At 38.9% G+C, this 22,583-nt stretch overlaps 1 protein-coding gene and 1 pseudogene across 1 annotated transcript in view; both read right to left on the bottom strand.

Moving 5' to 3' along the window:
* Window positions 1–22,583, bottom strand: part of PRMT9 (protein arginine methyltransferase 9) — a 94,933-nt gene that overhangs the window by 46,543 nt on the left and 25,807 nt on the right. The gene's annotated exons all lie outside the window — the stretch shown is intronic.
* On the bottom strand, window positions 3,262–3,600 carry LOC131508004 (large ribosomal subunit protein eL42-like; annotated as a pseudogene).

Below are 22,583 nucleotides of genomic sequence, written 5' to 3'. Positions count from 1 at the left end.
TCTTAATGGTATCCAAACCCTCTTCTTTATCCCTTGTTAATTCCCTTAGGGTGTTTTCAGTCTTTCTTTTTCTCTCCAGCCACTTTTGGGGTAGGGGAAAATGCCTTTCCAGTACTCTACCCCCTGTCTCCATCCTCTCTCTAAAAGCAAAAACAGCTCTTTACCCTCTGCAGCTTCTCTCTTTCCCAGTTCACTTCTCCATGCCGTGTACCTGCTGACTTCTGTGGTTCAAGTTATGTAGATTGTTGAGTTGATACTCAGATCAATTTTCTAGGTGTGCAAGATGGTTTGGTGTTGATCTAGCTGTATTTCAGGGATGAGAGATGCAAAAAACTTCCATGCTGCTCTGCCATCTTGGTCCCTCCCCTATATTTTTTTGATTTCTTATGATCTCCCATCTATAACTCTATCTTAGCACTTACCCAATTATATAAGTGAAATGATATGTTTGTGTTTCTGACTAAAAAGTGAGTTCTAGGCCTTAGGAAGTATACCCTTATTCATTCCTTATCTCCAGCATTCAGATAGTGACTAGAACTTAAAAAGCAATTAAATGTGTGGTAAACTAAGCTAAGGGCAATAGTAGGAAGATCAGAGAAATGATGATTTGGAAGATGTGTAGAGAACAGAATCTAATCAACTTGAAACAGTTATATGATAGGAGTACCAAAGACATAAGGAAAGGGGAGAATGCCAAAACTTTTTAGCTATAGGGACTTGGATACATCATGGTGCTGGCAACCAGGATAGGCAGTTCAGGCAACAATAACAACAACAACAACAACAACAGCCAGAATTGAAGAAAAAGACATGAGTTTAATGGCTGTATGTGAGATATCAATCAGTACCAAGTGAAGATGTCCAGTGACAAGGTAAGAAAATGTATTTAGAGCTCACAAGCAAGATCTGGTCTAGAATTATATTTGGAGGTTTTAATTCTACTGGTAGGTTGAGTTTTGTAAGTGGTTATTATTCTAAATGGAAAGTGTGCAGAGGGTAGAAGTGCCCAAATCAAAATGTTGAATGAGAAGAGAACAGCCAAGACTCTGATTGGGAGAATCCTCTGAAATTAATAGTGGAGGAAAATAAAATCCTGGGTAAGATGTATTGTTTTTTAGACAAGCACTATTCGAAGGAATGGTTTATAAATAAGACCGGAGTCTTTCCCAAATCCAATTGGGCCAATAGCATATAGAATAGATAAATATAAGGAATATGAATGGCATATTTTTCTCACCATATTGGTATAAACTCCTCTTCAGATTTCTTTTGGCTTGTGAAAATAGGTACTAATGTAGGTCTTTTCTAAAAGCAAAGTGATGGAACACAGACTTTTGGAAAACGGGGAATATTCTTCAGTTTATGCCATTTCAGCTTACACAGCTTTCATAGGAATATTCTGCTTTCAGATAGTAGCGGGAAGCTATATTATAATTCATCTTTATGAGGAGTTTTTGTAACTTACTGAAAGTGAGAGTTGGAAAGTTGGAATTTATTGGTGTTTCTCCAGGGAAGTCTATTGAATGCATTAAGTAACTTAATGTTTAAGTGATTTAATATTTCACCAGCCAGCATCTCCCCTCTCTTTTTCTGGGAACTTCTTATACTTGTCAACTTTCACTGAGTTATGCTATATAACAAACAACTGTGAGTTCAGTGGTTTACAAAACAAAGTACCTTCTTGCTTATATTACGTATAGATCATAAGTTGCCTACAGTGTTGCTTCAGGCTTTTAGAAGACTCTGCTGTGCACCATATCTTGTCTCATCCTGATTCCAGGCTGAAGAAGACCTGCCCATTCTCATGGCAGGGATGGGGGAAAGCTGCTACTAAATCACAATGCCTCTTTTTTTTTTTTTTTTTTAAGTTTGTTTGCTTGTTTGTTTGTTTAATCTCTAGGCCCAAGGTGGGGCTTGAAATCATGACTCTGAGACCAAGAGTCACACACCCTTATGACTGAGCCAGCCAGGCACCCCTAAAATCACAATACCTTTTTTTTAAATTTTTTTTAACGTTTATTTATTTTTGAGAGACAGAGAGACACAGAGCATGAACAGGGGAGGGGCCGAGAGATGGAGAGACACAGAATCTGAAGCAGGCTTCAGGCTCTCAGCTGTCTGCACAGAGCCCGATGCAGGGCTCGAACTCACAAACCGCAAGATCATGACCTGAGCTGAAGTTGGACGCTCAAACGACTGAGCCACCCAGGCGCCCCAAAATCACAATACTTCTTAAAGCTTCTGCACAAGTGTGTTGTATGTCATGTCCTTTCACTTCATTGGCTAGAAGATATCATATGACTAAGCTCAACCTTGATGGATTGGGGATATATACTCTTAACAAGGAAAGGGACACTTCAAGTCACATATACATATACATGGAAAGGGAGGAGCAAATAAGTTAATAATACAATTGGCCACATTATTCCTCTGTCAGCTTAAACATTGTGGCTTTTGTGGGCAAATGCCCATGTTCCTACATATTCCCAGTTTTTCGGCCACAATTGATTTCGTCAGAGTTGAGCATATAACTAATTCAAACAGAACCCTTCTACTTTCTAACAAGAATTGAGACAAAAATTTTAAAAAAGAATCTCCAGTAGCCACATTATAAAATGTAGTGCGTAGGAGGAGTTGTCAGTGACCATATTCTTCAACAAGTGAAGAAAACCAGGCTGTAGTGGCAGGGAACAGAGTTGACACACAGAATAAAGTTAAACAAGGATGGGGAGAAAGTTATGGCATCTCTGCTCTTTCTATGGTTTGGTTGTCCATCCATCCATTCTTTGGATTCTGTAAATTATGACTTTTTCTTTTTGTCTAAGGTAAAATGGAATTGGTTTTTGTCATTTGTAGTGATATCATGGTTCATGGATGTGTGTAATTTCATTAATCCTAACACAAATACTTTTAGGCAGGTACTGTAATTAACATTTCACAAATGAGGATCAGAGTTAGGGATGGAAGTTATCTCTGATACCCTGTCTAGAAGAAATATTTTACAAGAACACCCAACTACACTATTCTACACTATGCTCACCAAGCAATTCTTTGTCCTGGTTTCTTCCAAGGGCACTAATATACTGGGAAACAGTGTCCCTCCCCCCCCCCGCCCCAAAAAAATGGACTGATGTTGGTTATCTAAATTGATACTATGATTTATAAATTAAGGGTTTTTTTTTACCGACTTGGGTTGGTGTAAATCATTTCTGAGAATTTGCATTCACTATTTTTTAACATAACCTCAAGATTTTATTGTCTTCATAATGTAACAAAATATGAGGCCTCGAACTGAATCATTTGGCCCTTTCTCTTCTTATCTCTTTCCAGTTCAAAATGTTTGCATCTCTTCAAAACCAGCATTCTCTTAGACCTGTAGTTGGGCTCAACACATTCAAGCCTCAGCACAATCTTCTTTGTAGTTTTAGCCTTTTTCTGGAAAATCAGCTTAGTCTGCCCACCAAAGCCACTCTGCTTCCTGTCATAATGCCACTTTCCCTGGGCGTAAAGAGAATATTTGCTTTTCTTGTCCTTACTTGTAGGGTTGGTGCTTGCCACACTTCTTGCAGAAAGTCCGCAGGTTTTAGGAATGTTCACCATGTTTGTAAGAGCACTATCAGAAAGTAAGTTAACTATTTAGAATTTAAGAATCTGAAAATTGAAGATCATCTTAGAGGTGAAACTTATCAGGATCTGATCTTGCCTAGAACACCTGTACAGCCTATTTTTGGACAAGTACTTACTGCACAGCCACCATAAACTTGGATTTTTCAAGATGCTGAAAGATAGAAATTCTATAAAGAACTGACTTCTGGACACAAAACTGAACATTCTGATCAGTTAAATCTCAAAAAGATCTAAAAGATGTATTAGTCACCTACATTGTGCTTAGCCCTTGACTGGCTACTATTGGGGTTAAAAATGACCTGAGGTGATATCAGTGAAAATAGCACAGTAGTATACTCCAAATTTCACCCCCCCCATAAAGGAAATGAAAAATGGGCAAAAATGTCAGAATCAACTTTTTTTGTAATTTTGGAAATTAGTGAAAGGCCTGTAGCAACTTGTCAAATACTCAGGAGAAATGGCTGTTTTTTATTAAAGAACTATAAAATTTATGGTGTTTTAACCTATGCCAGCCCCATCCCTTGCTCCTCAGATCAGTGGTAACTGTAAAAATAACAGTCTGCATTCCTGATACCAGAGGGAGCAAAACATACCTCATAAGCAAAGAATTGTAATTCATTGCCGTTCACCCTTGAACAATATAGGCTTGAACTGCATGGGACCACTTACATGCAGATTTTTTTTTTCAATAAATACAGTACAGTATAAATGTATTTTCATTATGATTTTTTCTTTTTTTAAGTTTTATTTATTTTTTGAGAAACACAGTGTGAGCAGGAGAGGGGCAGAGTGGTGGTGGGGACAGAGGATCCAAAGTGGGCTCTGCACTGACAGGCTGAAAGCAGCAAGCCTGATGCAGGTCTTGAGCTCAAGAACCGCAGAACATGACCTCAGCTGAAATCAGACGCTCAACCAACTGAGCCACTCAGGCACCCCTTCATTATGATTTTCTTATTTTTTTTTTCTTACTTTGTTGTAAGAACATAGTATATAATACATATACAAAATATGGGTTAATTGACTGTTTATGTTACTGGTAAGGCTTATGGTCAATGGTAGTAGGCTATTAGTTACGTTTTGGGGGAATCAAAAGTTATAACAGGATTCCCAACTGCACAGGGGGAGACGGAGGGGTTCACCATCCCTAACCCCCATGTTGCTCAAGGGTCAACTGTATTTGTTCTAAACTGCCTGTTGGCTCCCTCAAATATAGGCTTGTCTTTATTTTAACTCCAGACTAGCCTCATGCTAAAGCTCCTTCCCACAGGGCATTTATTGAAAACATTTACAGTATAATGTCTTAGGTTGCTGCTCCTGCTGTGATAGATAATAGCTGGGGTAAATAATAGATTAATCAGAAAGGCTGGGCTATGAGTGTCCTGTAAGCTTACAAAGCTGAAAATCTAAAAGGCTAAATGCATGCTCAGGGAAGTGTGGATGCTAAGGAAAGATTCAAGAAAGCCCTAAACTCACTCCCTCCTGACTTTGAGGTTCTAAGAAAGAAGGACGTGATGGCTAAGGCAGAGTTGTAAAGTGACTGGTGAATGTTGAATGCATGCCACAACAAATATACATAGGTTCTCTCCAAAGACTGGGATATCCCTTGGTTCCAAGTATTTAAGAAAATCTGTGGCCAATCATTAGGTGACCACTAAGCTACCATAACAGATACTTCAGGGGCTACATACAACAAAGAACAGACTGCAGAATTAGTTCAGAAAAGTCACTAAACAGGTGCCTGGCTAATTCAGTTGATAGGGCATGCAACTCTTGATCTCTGGGTTGTAAGTTTGAGTGTTGGGTGTAGAGATTACTTAAATTTTTTTTAATGTTTTATTTATTTTTGACAGAGATAGAGAGACAGAGCATGAGCAGGGGAGGGTCAGAGAGAGAGGGAGACACAGAATCCAAAGCAGGCTCCAGACTCTGAGCCGTCAGCAGAGAGCCCGACACGGGGCTTGAACTCACAGACCGTGAGATCATGACCCGAGCCGAAGTCGGACGCTCAACCTACTGAGCCACCCAGGCGTCCCAGGTGTAGAGATTACTTAAAAATAAAATTAAAAACAAAATTAGGAAAGTCACTAAACAAAAAATAACAAGTACAATAAATGATAATATCAACAAATCCTAGGGAATGGAGAGTTAATATTATCACCCAAAGTCTATATTTACATTAAGGTTCATTCCTGGTGTTGTACATTCTATGACTTTTGACACATGTTTAATGACATATATCTTCCATTATAATATCATACAGAATAGCTTCACTGCCCTAAAAAAAAAAAAATTTTTTTTAAGTTTTAAGTAATCTCTACACCCAGTGTAGAGCTCCAACTCACAATGCTGAGATCAAGAGTTGCATGCTCCACTGACTGAGGCAGCCAGTTGCCCCACCCTAAAAAATTTCTGTGCTCTGCCTGTTCATCCCTTCTTTCCCCTCTGACCTCTGGTAACCACTCGTCTTTTTACTGTCTCCATAGTTTTGCCTTTTCCAGAATGCCATATAGTTGGAATCATAGTATGTAGCCTTTTCAGATTAATTTCTTTCACTTACTCATATATATAAAAGGTTCCTCTATATCTTTTCATGACTTGATAACTCATTTGTTTTTAGAGCTGAACAATATTCCATTTTCTAGATGTACCACAGTTTATCTTTTCACCTACTAAAGGACATCAAGTTTTGGCAATTACAAATAAAGCTGATATAAACATCTGAATGCAAATTTTTGTGTGAGCATAGGTTTTCAACTCCTTTGGATAAGTACCAAAGAACATGATTGCTAGATTGTATGTTAAGACCATGTTTGGTTTTTAAGCAGCCTCCAGTCTTCCGAAGTGACTGTACCATTTCTCATCCCCTGCAGCAATGAATGAAAGTTCCTGTTGCTCCACATCTTCACCAACATTTGGTATTGTAAGCATTTTGAATTTTGGCTGTTCTAATAAATGTGCAGTGATATTTCATCGCTGTTTTAATTTGAAATTCCCTTTTGACATATGATGAGGAGCATCTTTTCATATGCTTATTTGACATCTGGTATATCTCTTTTGCTGAGGTGTCTGTTCATATATCTTTTGCCATTTTTTGTAGTTGGGTCGTTGGTTTTCTTATTGTTGAGTTGTAAGAACTCTGTATATTTTGGAAAACAGTCCTTTTCCATATATATCTTTTACAAATATTTTCTCCTACTCTGTATCTTCTTTTCTCATTCTCTTCACATACTATTCACATAGTAGAAGTTTTTAAATTTTTGCTTAGCATTTATTCATCTTTAAGAGATAGAGACAGAGGATGAGCAGAGACGGGGTAGAGAGAGGCGACACAGAATCGGAAGCAGGCTCCAGGCTCCGAACTGTCAGCACAGAGCCCAACACGGGGCTTGAACTCATGAACTGCAAGATCATGACCTGAGCCGAAGTCAGACGCTCAATCGCCTGAGCCACCCAGGCGCCCCCTTATAGTAGAAGTTTTTAAATTTAATGAAGTCCAACTTATAAATTCTTTTTTTCATGGACTGTATCTTTGGTGTTCTGTCTAAAAAGTCATCACCATACCCAAGGTCATGTAGATTTTATCCTATGTTTTTACTAGGGGTTTTATAGTTTTGCATTTTATACTAAGTCTGTGATCTGTTTTTAGTTAATTTTTGTGAAGGGTATAAAGTCTGTGTTTCGATTTGTATTGCTACATGTGAACATCCAGTTGTTCCAGCACCGTTTGTTGAAAAGGTTATCTTTGCTCCATTTTCTTGCCTTTTGCTCCTTTTTCAAAGATCAGTTGACTGTATTTACTTGGGTCTAATTTGGAGCTCTTTAATCTGTTCCATTGATTTATTTGTTATTTTGCCTATACCAGTTTATAACAAGTCTTTATGTCAGATGCTGTCAATCTTCTGACTTTGTTTTTCTCCTTCAATATTGTATTGAATATTCTAAGTCTCTTAATTAACTCTCCATTTAAACTTTACAATCAATTTGTTGATACCCAGAAAATATCTCTCTAGGATTTTTACTGGGATTGCATTGAATCTATACATCAAGTTGTAAAGAACTGACATCTTGATAATATTGAGTCTTCCTAGCCATAAGTATGTAATATCTTTCCATTTATTAGTTATTAAATTGCATTCACCAGAGATTTATAGTTTTCTTCAAATAGGTCTTGTACATATTTTGTTAAATTTATACCTAATTATTTCATTTTGGGGTGTTAATGCAAATGGTAATGTTTAAAAAAAATTTTTTGTGTTTATTCATTTTTTGAAAGACAGAGAGAGACAGAGCACAAGCAGGGGTGGGGCAGAGAGATAGGCAGACACAGAATCCAAAGCAGGCTCCAGGCTCCAAGCTGCCAGCACAGAGCCCAACGTGGGGCTCGAACTCACGAACCGCGAGATCATGACCTGAGCTGAAGCTGGACACTCAACTGACTGAGCCACTCAGGCGCCCCGAAATGGTAATGTTTTTAATGTCAAATTCTACTTGTTCACTGTTAGTATATATTCATTGTTTGTATATTTACATTATATCCTGTAGCTTTGCCACAATTGCTTTTTCATTGCAAAAGCTGTTTTTGTCAATTTTTTCAGATTTTCTACATAAGTAATCCTGCCATCTGTGAACAAAGACAGTTTTATTTCTTCTTTCTTTATCTGTATACCTCTTATTTCCCTTTCTTGTCTTATTGCATTAGCTAAGTCTTTCATTACAAGGTTGAAAGGGAGTAGTAAGAGGGGACATATTTACCTTGTGCCTGATCTTAGCAGGAAAGTTTCTAGTTTCTCACTATTAAGTATGACATTACCTTAGGTGTTTTGTGGATTTCTTAAGTCAAAGGTGGGAAATTCCCCCTTTATTCCTAGTTTGGTGAGAGTTTTTATCATGACTGGGTATTAGATTTTGTCAGATGCTGCATCTATGATATGATCATATGAATTTTCTTTTTTAACTTTTAGATATGATGGGTTACATGAATTTATTTTCAAAGGTTGAATCAACTTTGCATACCTGGAGTAAACTTCACTTAGTTTTGGCATGTAATTTTTTAACACATTATTGAATTTTATTTGTTAATATTTCATTGAAGATTTTTGCTCTGTGTAATGAGAAATATTAGCCTATAATTTTCTTTTCTTGTGATGTCTTTGGTTTTGGTATTAGGGTACTGCTGACCTCATAGAATGAATTAGGTATTCTCTGGCAGCCACCAGTTTGTTCTCTGTATTTAGGAGTCTGCTTCAATTTCTTTTATTTCTTTTATTCGTTTGTTTTGTTTTTAGATTTCCACATGTAAGTGAAATCACATGATATTTGTCTTTCTCTGACTGATATATTTCACTTAGCAAAATACCTTGCCTGTCTCTCTGTGTTGTTGGGAAAGGCAAGATTTCACTCCTTTTCATGGCTGAGTAAAATTCCATTGTACATATATACCACTTCTTCACTCAATCATCTATTGATGGACACTAGGTTACTCCTATATCTTGGCTATTGTAAATAATGCTGCAATAAACATAGGGATGCATATATCTTCTCGAATTAGTGTTTTCATTTCCTTTGGATAATAGAAAAAGCTTTTTATTTTGGTACAGTCCCAATAGTTTATTTTTGCTTTTATTTCCCTTTCCTGAAGAGACAGATCCAAAAAAATACTGCTAAGGCTGATGTCAAAGAAATTACTACCCATGTTTTCTTCTAAGAGTTGTATGGATCCAGGTCACACCTTTAGGTCTTTAACCCATTTTGAGTTTATCTCTATGTATGACATAATAAAGTGGTCCAGTTTCATTCTTTTGCATGCAGCTGTCTAGTTTTCCCAGCACTGTTTATTGCAGAAACTGTCTTTTCCTCCATCATATATTCATGCCCCCTTTGTCATAGATTAATTGGCCATATAAGCACGGGTTTATTTCTAGGCTTTCTATTCTGTTCTGTTGATTTATGTGTCTCTTTTTGTGGTGGTACCACACTGAGTTTTTGTTTGTTTGTTTCTTTGTTTCTTTCTTAATAATTTCTTCATTTTTCAATTTATGTCCAAGTTAGTTAGCATATGGTGCAACAATGATTTCAGGAGTAGATTCCTTAATGCCCCTTACCCATTTAGCCCCTCCAGGAAACTTCTGTTTGTTCTCTATATTTAAGAGTCTTTTATGTTTTGTCCCTCTCCCTGTTTTTATATGATCTTTGCTTCCCTTACCTTATGTCCATCTGTTTTGTGTCTTAAAGTCTTCATATGAGTGAAATCATATGATATTTGTCTTTCTCCAACTACTTCGCTTAGCATAATACCACATAGTTGCAAATGGCAAGATTTCATTCTTTTTGATTGCCGAGTAACACTCCATTGTATATATATATACCACACCTTTATACATTCATCCATCAATGGACATTTGGGCTCTTTCCATACTTTGGCTATTGTTAATAGTGCTGCTATAAACATGGGGGTGCATGTGCCCACTTCGAAACACCATACCTGTATCCCTTGGATAAATACCTAGTAGTGCAATTGTTGGGTTGTAGGGTAGTGCTATTTTTAACTTTTTGAGGAACCTCCATGCTGTTTCCAGAGTGTCTGCACCAATTTGCATTCCCACAAGCAGTGCAAAAGAGATCCCCTTTCTCCGCATCCTTGCCAACATCTGTTGTTGCCTGAGTTGTTAATGTTAACCATTCTGACAGGTGTGAGGTGATATCTCGTTGTGGTTTTGATTTTTATCTCCCTGATGATGAACGATGTTAAGCATTTTTTCATGTGTGGGTTGGCCATCTGGATGTCTTCTTTGGAGAAGTGTCTATTCATGTCTTTTGCCCATTTCTTCACTGGATTCTTTGTTTTTTGGGTGTTGAGTTTGATAAGTTCCTTATAGATTTTGGATACTAACCCTTTATCTGCTATGTCATTTGCAAATATCTTCTCCCATTCTGTCGGTTGCCTTTTAGTTTTGCTAATTGTTTCCTTTGCTGTGAAGAAGGTTTTTATCTTGATGAGGTCCCAATAGTTCACTTTTACTTTGGTTTCCCTTGCCTCCAGAGACGTTTTGAGTAAGAAGTTGCTGCAGCCGAGGTCAAAGAAGTTTTTGCCTGCTTTCTCCTCGAGGATTTTGATGGCTTCCTGTCTTACATTCAGGTCTTTCATCAATTTTGAGTTTATTTTTGTGTATGGTGTAAGAAAATGGTCCAGGTTCATTCTTCTGCATGTCGCTGTCCAGTTTTCCCAGCATCATTTACTGAAGAGACTGTCTTTATTCCATTGTATATTCTTTCCTGCTTTGTCAAAGATTAGCTGGTCATACGTTTGTGGGTCCATTTCTGGGTTCTCTATTCTGTTCCATTGATCTGAGTGTCTGTTTTTATGCCAAGTACCACACTTTGTGTGTATAGCTTTGTAGTATATCTTGAAATCTAGGTTGTGATACCTCCAGCTTTCCTTCTTCTTTCTCAAAATTGCTTTGGCTATTCAGGGTCTTTTGTTGTTCCATACAAGTTTTAGGATTCTTTGTTCTGGTTCTGTGAAAAATGCTCTTGGTATTTGATTAAAGACTGCATTGAATCTGTAGATTGCTTTTGGTAGTATGGACATTTTAACAATATTAATTATTCCAATCCATGAACATGGTATATCTTTCCATTTATTTTTGTTGTCTTCAATTTTTTTCATTGTCTTATAGTTTTCAGAGTACAGATTTTTCACCTCTTTGGTTAATTTATTGCTAGGTATTTTATTCATTTTAATGCGATCACAAGTGGATTTTCATTTTTTTCCCTTTTTAATTATTAATTTTTTTTATTTTTTATTATTATTTTTTTTTAACATTTATTTATTTTTGAGACAGAGAGAGACAGAGCATGAATGGGGGAGGGTCAGAGAGAGAGGGAGACACAGAATCTGAAACAGGCTCCAGGCTCTGAGCTGTCAGCACAGAGCCCGACGTGGGGCTCGAACCCACAGACCGCGAGATCATGACCTGAGCCGAAGTCGGCCGCTTAACCGACTGAGCCACCCAGGTGCCCCTATTAATTTTTATTTTTATTTAAGTAGGCTCTGTGCCCAGTGTGGAGCCCAATGTGGAGCTTGAACTCATGACACTGAGATCAAGACCTGAGCTGAGATCAAGAGTCAAATGCTTAACTGACTGAGCCACCCAAGCACCCTTGGAACTATTTTTAAATTTCTTTTTCTGCTACTTTGTTGGTGTACAGAAACACAACCAATTTTTAGATATTAATTTTGTGTTCCACAACTGTACTGAATGCATTTATTAATTCTAATAGTATTTTGGTGAAGTCTTTCAGGTTTTCTGTCCCTATAATACAAATGTTATTATGCTTGATATTGTCACAAAATCCTCTTAATCTACCCTAATTTTTAAATTCTTTATTCTTTTTGCTCTTCAGTTTGGGTGATTTCCACCATTCTGTTTTCCAGATTGTGGATTCATTTTTCTGCCTTCTCTAATCTGCTGTTAATTTTCTCTAGTGTATTTTTCATTTGAGTTATTGTATTGTTCAGCTCTGATTGTTTCTTTTTAATGTTTTCTATCTCTTTGTTGAAATTCTCACTAAGTTCATCTACTCTTCTCTCAAGTCCAGTTAGCATTTTTATGACAACTTCTTTGAATTCTTTATCAAATAAATTGCTCGTCTCCATTTTATTTTGTTGTTTTTCTGAGCTTTTTTTCTTGTTCTGTCATTTGGAACATATTCCTTGGCTCCTCATTTTGCCTGATGCTCTGTGTTTTTCTGTGTATTAGGTCAGCAATACCTCCTGGTCTTGAAAGCAGTGACCTTCTGTAGAAGGCATCCTGTAGTGTGCAGTGGCTCAATCCCCTAGGTCACCAGAACCCAGCATTCCAGGGGTATTCCCTATATGAGTTATGTGTACCCTCTGGTTGTGACTGTGTCATGTCTACTCTGGGTGCACTGGTGGGCAGGGCTGGCCCCTGGCATGACGGACTGAGAGGCCTGGCTATAGCTGCTTCACTTGTGGTGGTAGATAGGGCTGCTTCCCCAACCCAGGGGAGTCAGTGCTTTGGATGGGCATTTGTCCTGGCCAGGGCTCTTTGCTGGGTATGGCAGGAGAGTAGTTGCATTCCAGGGACACCAGTCCTGAACAAAGCTGTCTGCCATGTGTGGCATGGTGGGAGCTGCTTTGGAAGGAAGTCTTCCAAAGTCAGTAGGTTGGAAGGGACTGGACCACAGGGGAACACCAGGGCAAAGGAGAGGTGTTCTCAAGGTAGATGGAGAGTGTCAGAACTGGCTCCCACAAGTGTCTGGCCAGCTAGACTGAAGAAGAGCAATAAAAATAGTTCCTACCAGCACTTCTATTCCTGGAGAAAGTTCATACAAATTTCTGCCACTTTACTACAAACCTAAAAACTAGTCCATACATCTCCTTCATATATAACTCAGGTATTTTTCAAACTTCTGCCTCTGTGCTGGGTCTCAGAGCAAATGATATATGTACTGACCTTTTAATAGGAATAGAGTCTTGGGGCACATGGGTGGTTCAGTCGGTTAAAAGTCTGACTCTTGATTTCAGCTCAGGTCATGATCTCACAGTTCACGGGATCAAGTCCCTTATTGGGCTCTGCACTGACAGCAGTGAGCCTGCTTAGATTCCTCTCTCTCTCTCTCTCTTTCTCTCTCTCTCTCTCTCTCTCTCTCTCTCTCCCCCTCTCCCTCTCTCTCTGCCCCCACTCACATGCATACGTTCACACACTCTTTCTCTCAAAATAAATAAATAAACTTAAAAAAATAGGAATACAGGGGCACCTGGGTGGCTCAGTCGGTTAAGCGTCTGACTCTTCATTTCAGCTCAGGTCATAATCTCATGGTTTGTGGGTTTGAGCCCCATGTTGGGCTCTGCGCTGACAGTGCAGAGCCTGCTTGGGATTCCCTCTCTCCCTCTCTCTCTGTACCCCCCTCAAAATAAATTAAAAAACTTAAAATAAATAGGAATACAGTCTCAGCTTCCTATAGGTCTCCTGGAATTAAGCCCTACTGATTTTCAAAGCCAGATGTCAAAGCCAGGGGGATTATCTTCCTGGTACAGATACCCAGGATGGTGAGGAGCCTGATTTGGGGCTTGATGCCCTGGTCCTCTTGGAGGACCTCTGCGTCTATGATACCCCTCCCATTTGGGGGCTGCTGGGCTAGAGGTATGGATCCTGACCCCATCTCTGCCCCTCCTACCCTTTTCAATGTGGCTTTTTCATTATATATTTATCTGTAGACGAGCTGTTATACCAGTCTTTTAGGTGGTTTTCAGAGTGAGTTGTGTTATATGTAATTGTAGCTGCGGTGAGTCTGTGAAATGAGGTAAGGTCAGGATCCTCCTATTTTGCCATCTTCCCCATCCTCCCACCTCAGTTCTTGTGGCTTCCTCTAAAAATTGCATTGTAAGCTCATTTAAATGGCTAGAATGAGTGGATAGACATTCAGGAAGGTGATAGGACTTGAACCAGGTCTTAAAGAATGGGTAGTATTTAGGATGTGCTCAGATAAGGGGAACGGTATTTTTTCCAGGAGAAGAGACCAGCAGAGCAGAAGCAAAAAGGTGAAAATGGATGCTGGAGAGAATAAAGAAAGCTGTCCCCACAGAAAACTATTTATTGTTGAAGTTGAGTATCAGTGGCAAATAAAATCAAGAGTGTTAAACAAGTCCAAATCATGGAAAAGTAGAGTATAATACAAGGGAAACTCTCTTGACTCTGAAGGCAATAAAAAAGATAGTGTGTGTATTTACTTTTTAAAAAAAGAATTCACATTTCTGGAATACTGGGAAATTAGTCTGACATCAGTTGCAAGATGAATTTAAAAGAATTCAGGCATGAGATAATTAAAGTTCTGGAAATAGGATTAAATGAGATTTAAAAGGGTTTTGTTACAAAGATAGAAAGAATGTCGGGAAACAAATTGATAGTGATGAAGAAAAGAACCAAGTAAAAATGAATCATCAGACAATTAAGTAAACTGAGAGAGGGGCGCCTGGGTGGTTCAGTTGGTTAAGCATCCGACTTCAGCTCAGGTCATGATCTCACAGTCCGTCACTTCAAGCCCCACATCGGGCCCTGTGCTGACAGCTCAGAGCCTGGAGCCTGCTTCAGATTCTGTGTCTCCCTCTCTCTCTGCCCCTCCCCTGCTCATGCTCTGTCTCACTCTGTCTCAAAAATAAATAAAAACATTAAAAAAAAATAAACTGAGAGAAAAATGGAAATTTAAAAAATGACAACTTATAGAGATGTGACAATATTGAGATAACTACAGTTAGTAAATCCAATTCCAGTGAAATAGTAGGACTAGAGAAGCATAATCAAGGGATCTTCAGTTTAAAAGTCTTCAGTATTATTGGGGCATCTGGGTGGTTCAGTCTGTTGAGCATCTGACTTCGGCTCAGGTCATGATCTTATGCCATACATTGGGGCTCACTGCTGTCAGTGCAGAGCCCACTTTGGATCCTCTGTCCCTCTCTCTCTCTGCCTCTACCCCACTCATGCTCCCTCAAAAATAAATTAAAAACATTTAAAAAAATTTATGTCTTCAGCATTATTGAAGCAATGAATCATTTTTTTTCCAAATGAATATATAATGCTGTCAAAGGACTTTTCAGTAACCTGGGGACATTCTCCAATGTACTAGACAAGCAAAGAAGGAGTAAATATGGACTTTGGGAAAATTTGTACTTCACTTTCCCCTTCTGTAAAATGAGAATAATAAAATGACTGATATAGTAAGAGCTCAATAGCTATTGATTTGTGGTAGGGATGTTAAAGAACAGAAGTTTATTTTCTGACAGTTCTGGAGGCCAGCAGTCCAAGATCAAGGTTCTAGCTGGTTTAATTTCTGGTGAGGGCTCTCTTCCTCACTTGCAGGTGGTTACCTCATCACTATGTTTTTACATGGCCTTTCCTCAGTGTGTGCATATGGAGTTTGTTGTGTTAAAATACACATAACATAAAATTTGCTATCTTAATGATCTTTAAGGTTACAGTTCAGTGGTATTAAATACTTTCATAGTGTTGTACAACCATCACCTCAAACTATCCCCGTAACTCTTTTCACCTTGTAAAAATGAAACTCTATACCCATTATACAATAACTCTCCCCCCAGCTGCTGGAGGCCACCATTCTCCTATCTTCTGCTCTGCTTTTACTCTGCTCTTCTACTGTTTTATGTGACTGTCTTATTTTACTTAGTGTAATATTCTCCATGTTCATCCATGTTATAGCATGTCAGAATTTCCTTCCTTTTTAAGGCCAAGTATTCTTCCACTGTATGTATGTATATATATCTATCTATCTATATATATATATATATGGATAAGCAAAATTATAATATGCTATAATATGCTATATATATATATAATTTTGCTTATCCATTCATCTGTTAGTAAACATATGAGTTGCTTCCACATTTTAACTGTTTTTTTTGTTTGTGTTTGTTTTGTTTCTTAAAGAGAGAGAGAGAGCAATTGTTTTGTTTTGGTTCTTAGAGAGAGACAGAGAGCAAGTGGTAGAGGGAGAGAGAGAGGATCTTAAGCAGGCTCCATGCCCAGTGCAAAGACTGATGCAGGGCTTGATCTCACCACCTTGAGGTCATGACTTGAGCTGAAACCAAGAGTTGGATGCATAACTGACTGAGCCACCCAGGTGCCCCAAGGCACTTGCAATTTAACCTACCACGTTTTCATACCATCAATGCAAATGTGAACACACTGGGAAAGTCAAATAATGCCTTAGTATTATTAAGAAAATGTTTTTGACCTTTTGGACCCTCTGAGGTATTATTCAGGGATCTGAAGACCACACCTTGACAACTGATGATCTAGAATGTAAGCTCTATAAAAGCAGTGAGTTTCTTTTGTTCACTGTTAGATTTTTAGCACTATTCTATCTAGAAGGGTTCTTGGCACAATAGATGATTAATAAATATTTCCTAAATGTATTAGTAAAGCAAGGACAAAAGGGAGATTAATTCTTTATAGAAAACAATAATAATTTAGAATGTATTTCTTTTTTTTTTTTTTTTAACATTTTTTTTTTTATTTTATTTTTGGGACAGAGAGAGACAGAGCATGAACGGGGGAGGGGCAGAGAGAGAGGGAGACACAGAATCGGAAACAGGCTCCAGGCTCTGAGCCATCAGCCCAGAGCCTGACGCGGGGCTCGAACTCACGGACCGCGAGATCGTGACCTGGCTGAAGTCGGACGCTTAACCGACTGCGCCACCCAGGCGCCCCAGAATGTATTTCTTTTTACTGCATGTAGCTACATAACTAACCAACCCATGCCTCAAAATGGCATGAAAATCTAATTTCATTAATACCATTTCTTTTGCTAAAGATCCCATTGACTTCTAAATTATGAACAAAAAGACTAAAGGACATAAGTGAAGGAAGAAAGGTGAAATATGCCAGAATCAGAACAAATGCTATTTTTTCATAAAAGCACAGACCTTAAATGCCTTCAGATCATCCAGCCCAATTCCTTCATTTTTGCAAATAAGAAAATTTAGCTGCCAAGAAAGCTCAATGACTAGCCCAAAGTTAGTGACAGCAGTAAAATACAGGATCTTTCACACTTTTTCTTTTAGATAGAAATGATAGGAACAATAATGGGAAGCAAGAGAACTGGTATGTATTTCTTCTATAGAAAAGTGGCTAAGCAAGTCTGAGCCAAATCCTTAAACCACTCCATGGGTACTTTAGGACAGAAGAGGAACTTGACATTAAGGGATAGGACACCTAAATAATACCTCCTGATAGAGTACCTAGCTCCTCCCCATGATAGCTCAGGCTGGAGACATGCAAAGACTGTATGGGTAGTCAGGCTAGTCCCATGGAGCTGTGAAGAGGAAAAGATTCAGGCTTGAGAAGTAAGCAAGGGCAGTCTGATGCCTAAAAGGAGGGCCTTTGGAGCTGTACTAGATAGTAACATGGATGGGGTCAGGGACTGAAAAAGCCCAACAGAAAATAAGAATGTCTTTGGTATTTTTCAGTTGGGAACTATTGGCATTTTGTATGGAACTGTCCTGAACTTTGCAGGCTGTTTATCATCCCTACCCTCCACCCACCAAATGCCTGTAAATTCCAAATCACTGTGATGACTAAATATGTCCTGCACATTTTCAAGTTCCCACTAGGGGGCTTGTATCACCCCTGACTACCATTTGTCACATGTTCACTAATAAACACTTCCTGATGGATGTAGTGGGATACAGTTTGGAGATAGTGTTTCTCTCTTCACAGGCATTTTGGTTCTCCTCTCCCACCACCAGGTCTCCCCCTTCACCCACTGAATCAATACATTCATAGTTTCAAGATGAGGGTAAACAGCCAGGAACAAACAAGACAACTAAGTTTCTGAATGAGTTGTTTGTTTGTTTTTCATCTTCAAGTAAGTGACTTTTATTTTTCTCTGATACTTTACAGTCAATTTCTTCAAAACTTTAAGATCTCCAGAGAAAATCTGAATGGGATTTTAAAATCAAAGCTAAAACAATAGGCTTTTGATTATAAAGGCAGGTTTCTCAAAAGAGGAAACGTGGGTTTTAAAATTCTAAAACAGTTACAGCTTGGAGAATTCAGGGCAGATTGTTTACACTATAAGCCAAAGAGTTAGGAGGTATGAAGTTGTCCACCAGAAGGACTGGTGGAAGGAGAAGAGAATCTGGAGTGCCTGTGACTATAATTTGGATGCTGGTGGATGCCTAAGAAAGGAATTATATCTCCTATTCACTCTTCTGAGTCAGATGACAGGACAGGAAATTTCCTGGAGGAAGAGAGTAAAGACTTAAGAGCAGAGAGGATCTTCATCTCTCTCAAGAAGACCCCTGCTCACCACACATCTGAGGCAGAATGACTGAGATGCTCCTACCCACCCTCCAGGATACTGAGCATCCAACAGTTGTTTCCTGAGCTCTGCAAGGCAATACAGAGTGGCTGAATGGTGTGACAGAATGGGAGGGGCCTTGTGGTCAGGATGAGGTTAACAGAGATGAATACAGACAGGGGGTAGCAGGGAAAGGAGTTCACAATCAAAGGTTAGACGTAATTGTGCATCCCAGCAGATCCTGGGGCCAGGTGCCTCTGAGGTCAGTACAACATATATATCCCCAGAAGAAGAGAAGGAAAGCGAGAAGGTCAAACCCCTGGATTGACTAGTTGAAATCTATAAATTGAAAAACTTACATAGAAAGTCAAGTTTTGGCTCTTAAGTGAAAAGGGTCCTAGCAACTAAGTGCAGTAATAAAGACATAAAGAACCCAGGAAATTCATCCTCAATACAGTAATGAATATTTACACCCTCTTTGCTTAAGCCTGCTGCTTAAATTTGCAGGAGTTACCTAGATGCCAAATATCAGCTATTTGTCTTGTTCAGGGTTTACTATTTGTGTGGCTTTGATGACTATTTGTTGACAAATGCTCCTTTTACTTCACTGTGATTGGAAATAACACTGAAATAGCCCCTAACTATATAGAGGTTGAAGATCAGTTAATTTTGCTGTTATCAATGGGTGAGATATTTCAGCTGGAATCCATTTTTTTAAAATATATTTATTTAGAGGCACCTGGGTGGCTTAGTTGGTTAAGTGTCTGACTCTTGGTTTCGGCTCAGATCACGATCTCACAGTTCGTCGGTTTGAGCCCCATATCAGGCTCCTCGCTGATAGTTCAGAGCCTGCTTGGTATTCTCTCTCTCTCCCTTTCTCTCTGTACCTCTCTTGCTTGCACACACACTCTCTCTCTCTCAAAAAAAAAACAACCTTAAAATGTTTATTTATTTTGAGAGAGACAGAGAGAGAGAGAACATGAGTAGGAGAGGGTCAGAAAGAGGGAGAGAGAGAGAATCCCAAGCAGGGTCTGCACTGACAGCAAAGGGCCTCGATCTCACAAACCATGAGATCATGACCTGAGCCAAAACCAAGAGTCAGATGCTTAACCAACTGAGCCACTTAGGCACCCCAGCTGGAATCCATTTTTTAATCAATGGAATATTTACTCTCTATTTTGTATGAACTATAGCTTAAAAATAACTGTCACTCAAAATAGTGTAATTTTGTAATTAATTGTCACTTTAAAACAAAGACTAACAAGAGACAAAAAAGCATTTATATAATGATAAAGGGATCAATCCAACTAGAGTACAATATAACACACACACACACACACATATGTATATATATATATATAGCCCCTATATATATATATATATATATAGCCCCTATATATATATATATATATCCATGCATATATATCCATGCATCCAACCTTGGAGCACCTAAATACATAAAGCAAATATTAATAAACATTAAGGGAGAAGGGCGCCTGGGTGGCGCAGTCGGTTAAGCGTCCGACTTCAGCCAGGTCACGATCTCGCGGTCCGTGAGTTCGAGCCCCGCGTCAGGCTCTGGGCTGATGGCTCGGAGCCTGGAGCCTGTTTCCGATTCTGTGTCTCCCTCTCTCTCTGCCCCTGCCCCGTTCATGCTTTGTCTCTCTCTGTCCCAAAAATAAATAAAAAAACGTTGAAAAAAAAAAAAAATTTAAAAAAAACATTAAGGGAGAAGATGACACTAATACAAGAATAGTAGGGGTCTTTAAACACCCCACTTACATCAGTGGATAGATCATCCAGGCAGAAAATCAAATAAGGAAATATTTTTCTTTAAGTTTATTTATTTATTTAGAAAGAGAGAGAGTGTGTGCATGAGTGGAGTAAGGGCAGAGAAAGAGGGAGAGAGAGAATATCAAGCAGGCCCCATGCTGTCAGCATGGAGCCAGATGCAGGGCTTGATCCCATGAACTGTGAGATCATGACCTGAGCTGAAATTGAGAGTCAAATGCTTAACTAACTGAGCCACCCAGGCACCTCAGGAAACAGTATTTTTGAACAACACTTTAGACCAGATGGACTTGACAGATATACACAGAACATTCCATCCCAAACCAACAGAATACACATTCTTTTCAAGTGCACATGGAACATTCTCCAGAATAGATCACGTTAGACCACAAAATAAGCCTTAATCAACTTAAGAAGATTGAAATCATATCAAGCATCTTTTTCAACCACAATGGTATGAAACTAGAAATCAGTTACAAGAAAAAAAACTGGAAAAAAAAAAACACATGCATGTGGAGGCTAAACACCATGCTACTACACAACCAGTGGGTCAACACAGAAATGAAAGGAAATAAAAAAATACATGGAGACAAATGAAAATGCAAACACAACACTCCAAAATCTTTGGGATGCAGCAGAAGCAGGGCTAAGAAGGAAATTTATAGCAATATAGATGTACCTCAAGAAATATGAAAAATCTCAAATAATCTAATGACACAAAGAAATGGAAAGACATCCCATGCTCATGGATTGGTAAAACAAATATTAATAAAATGTCTACACTAACCAAAACAATGTAAACATTTAATTCAATCCCTATGAAAATACTATCAGCATTTTTCACAGAAGTAGAACAAAAAATCCTAAAATTTGAGAACCACAGCTACTGTTGCATTCTCTGACTCCATTTGGCCAATTCCCACCACTACCACCACCATGCCCCAGAGGAGCCCCAGTATGGCTGCCCAGCCAGGTACACTGCCTCACCCTTGTTCACCTGCCCATGCACCCACTGCCCTCGTTGCCACACTGGTCTGCTCTCTGGCCAACCTTGCCCGATGGGGCAGATGGTGTTCATGGCTATTGGCTCAGCTGTGGGACACATTGTTGGTAGTACCCCGACTGGAGCTTTCAGTGGGGGAGGCTTGGAGCCCACCCAGCCTGCTGCTCAGCAGGCACCCACCCACTCTGTCCCCTAGCCCCTGCAGATGGGGTGCTGGGCTTATGAGATCAAGCAGTTCCTTGACTGCTCCACCAGTCAGAGTACTGTGTCCCTGAATGAGGGCTTGAGCAGGCCCTGAAGCAATGCAAATTCAACCATAGTCTAAGCTCCCTCTCTTGAAGATCCATGGGCCAGCCCTGCACTCACCTTCACCCCTTCACCGACAGCCAGACCATGATGTCATATTGTACCCATGTAGCTGGAATTGGGAGTGAGGATGGGGATTTTCACCCCACAGATGACTAGAATCACAAATGTGTAATTAGTAGTGTCTATTTTTTTAGCCTAAAATTTATATGGAACCACAAAAGACCCCAAATTGCCAAAGCAATTTTGAGAAAGAAAAGCAAGGCTGGAGATACCACAATTCCAGACTTCAAGCTATATTACAAAACTGTAGTAACCAAAACAGTATTGTACTAGCACAAAAATAGACCTAGATAAATGGAACAGAACAGAAAACCCAAAAATAAACCCATAATTATAGGGTCAGTTAATCTTTGACAAAGCAGGAAAAAATATGCAATAGGAAGAAGACAGTCTCTTCAACAAATGGTGTTGGGAAAACCAGTTAGCTACATGCAAAAGAATGAAACTGGACCACTTTCTTACACCATACACAAAAATAAATTCAAAATGTGACCTAAATGTGAGACCTGAAGCCATAAAAATCCTAGAAGAGAACACAGGCAGTAAGGTCTCTGACATTGGCCATCACAACATTTTTCTGGGTATGTCTCCTGAGGCAAGGGAATAAAAGCAAAAATAAACTATTGGGACTATATTTTAAAAAAGCTTCTGCACAGCAAAGGAAACAATGAAACTAAAAGGCAACCAATGGAATGGGAGAAGATACTAACCATTTATCAGATATGTCATTTGCTCAGTTGGTTGAGCAAATGACATATCTGATAAAGGGTTAGTATCCAAAATATATAAAGAACTCAATAAACTCAGCACCCAAAAAACAAACAATCCAATTTAAAATGGGCAGAAAATATGAACAGACATTTCTCCAGAGAAGACATCCAAATGGCCAACAGACACATGAAAAGATACCCAACATCACTCATCATCAGGGAAATGCAAAGCAAAATTATAATGA

The sequence above is a fragment of the Neofelis nebulosa genome, chromosome 3, assembly GCF_028018385.1.
Source record: "Neofelis nebulosa isolate mNeoNeb1 chromosome 3, mNeoNeb1.pri, whole genome shotgun sequence".
NCBI lineage: Eukaryota > Metazoa > Chordata > Mammalia > Carnivora > Felidae > Neofelis > Neofelis nebulosa.
This window is presented reverse-complemented; position numbering and strand designations above follow the sequence as displayed.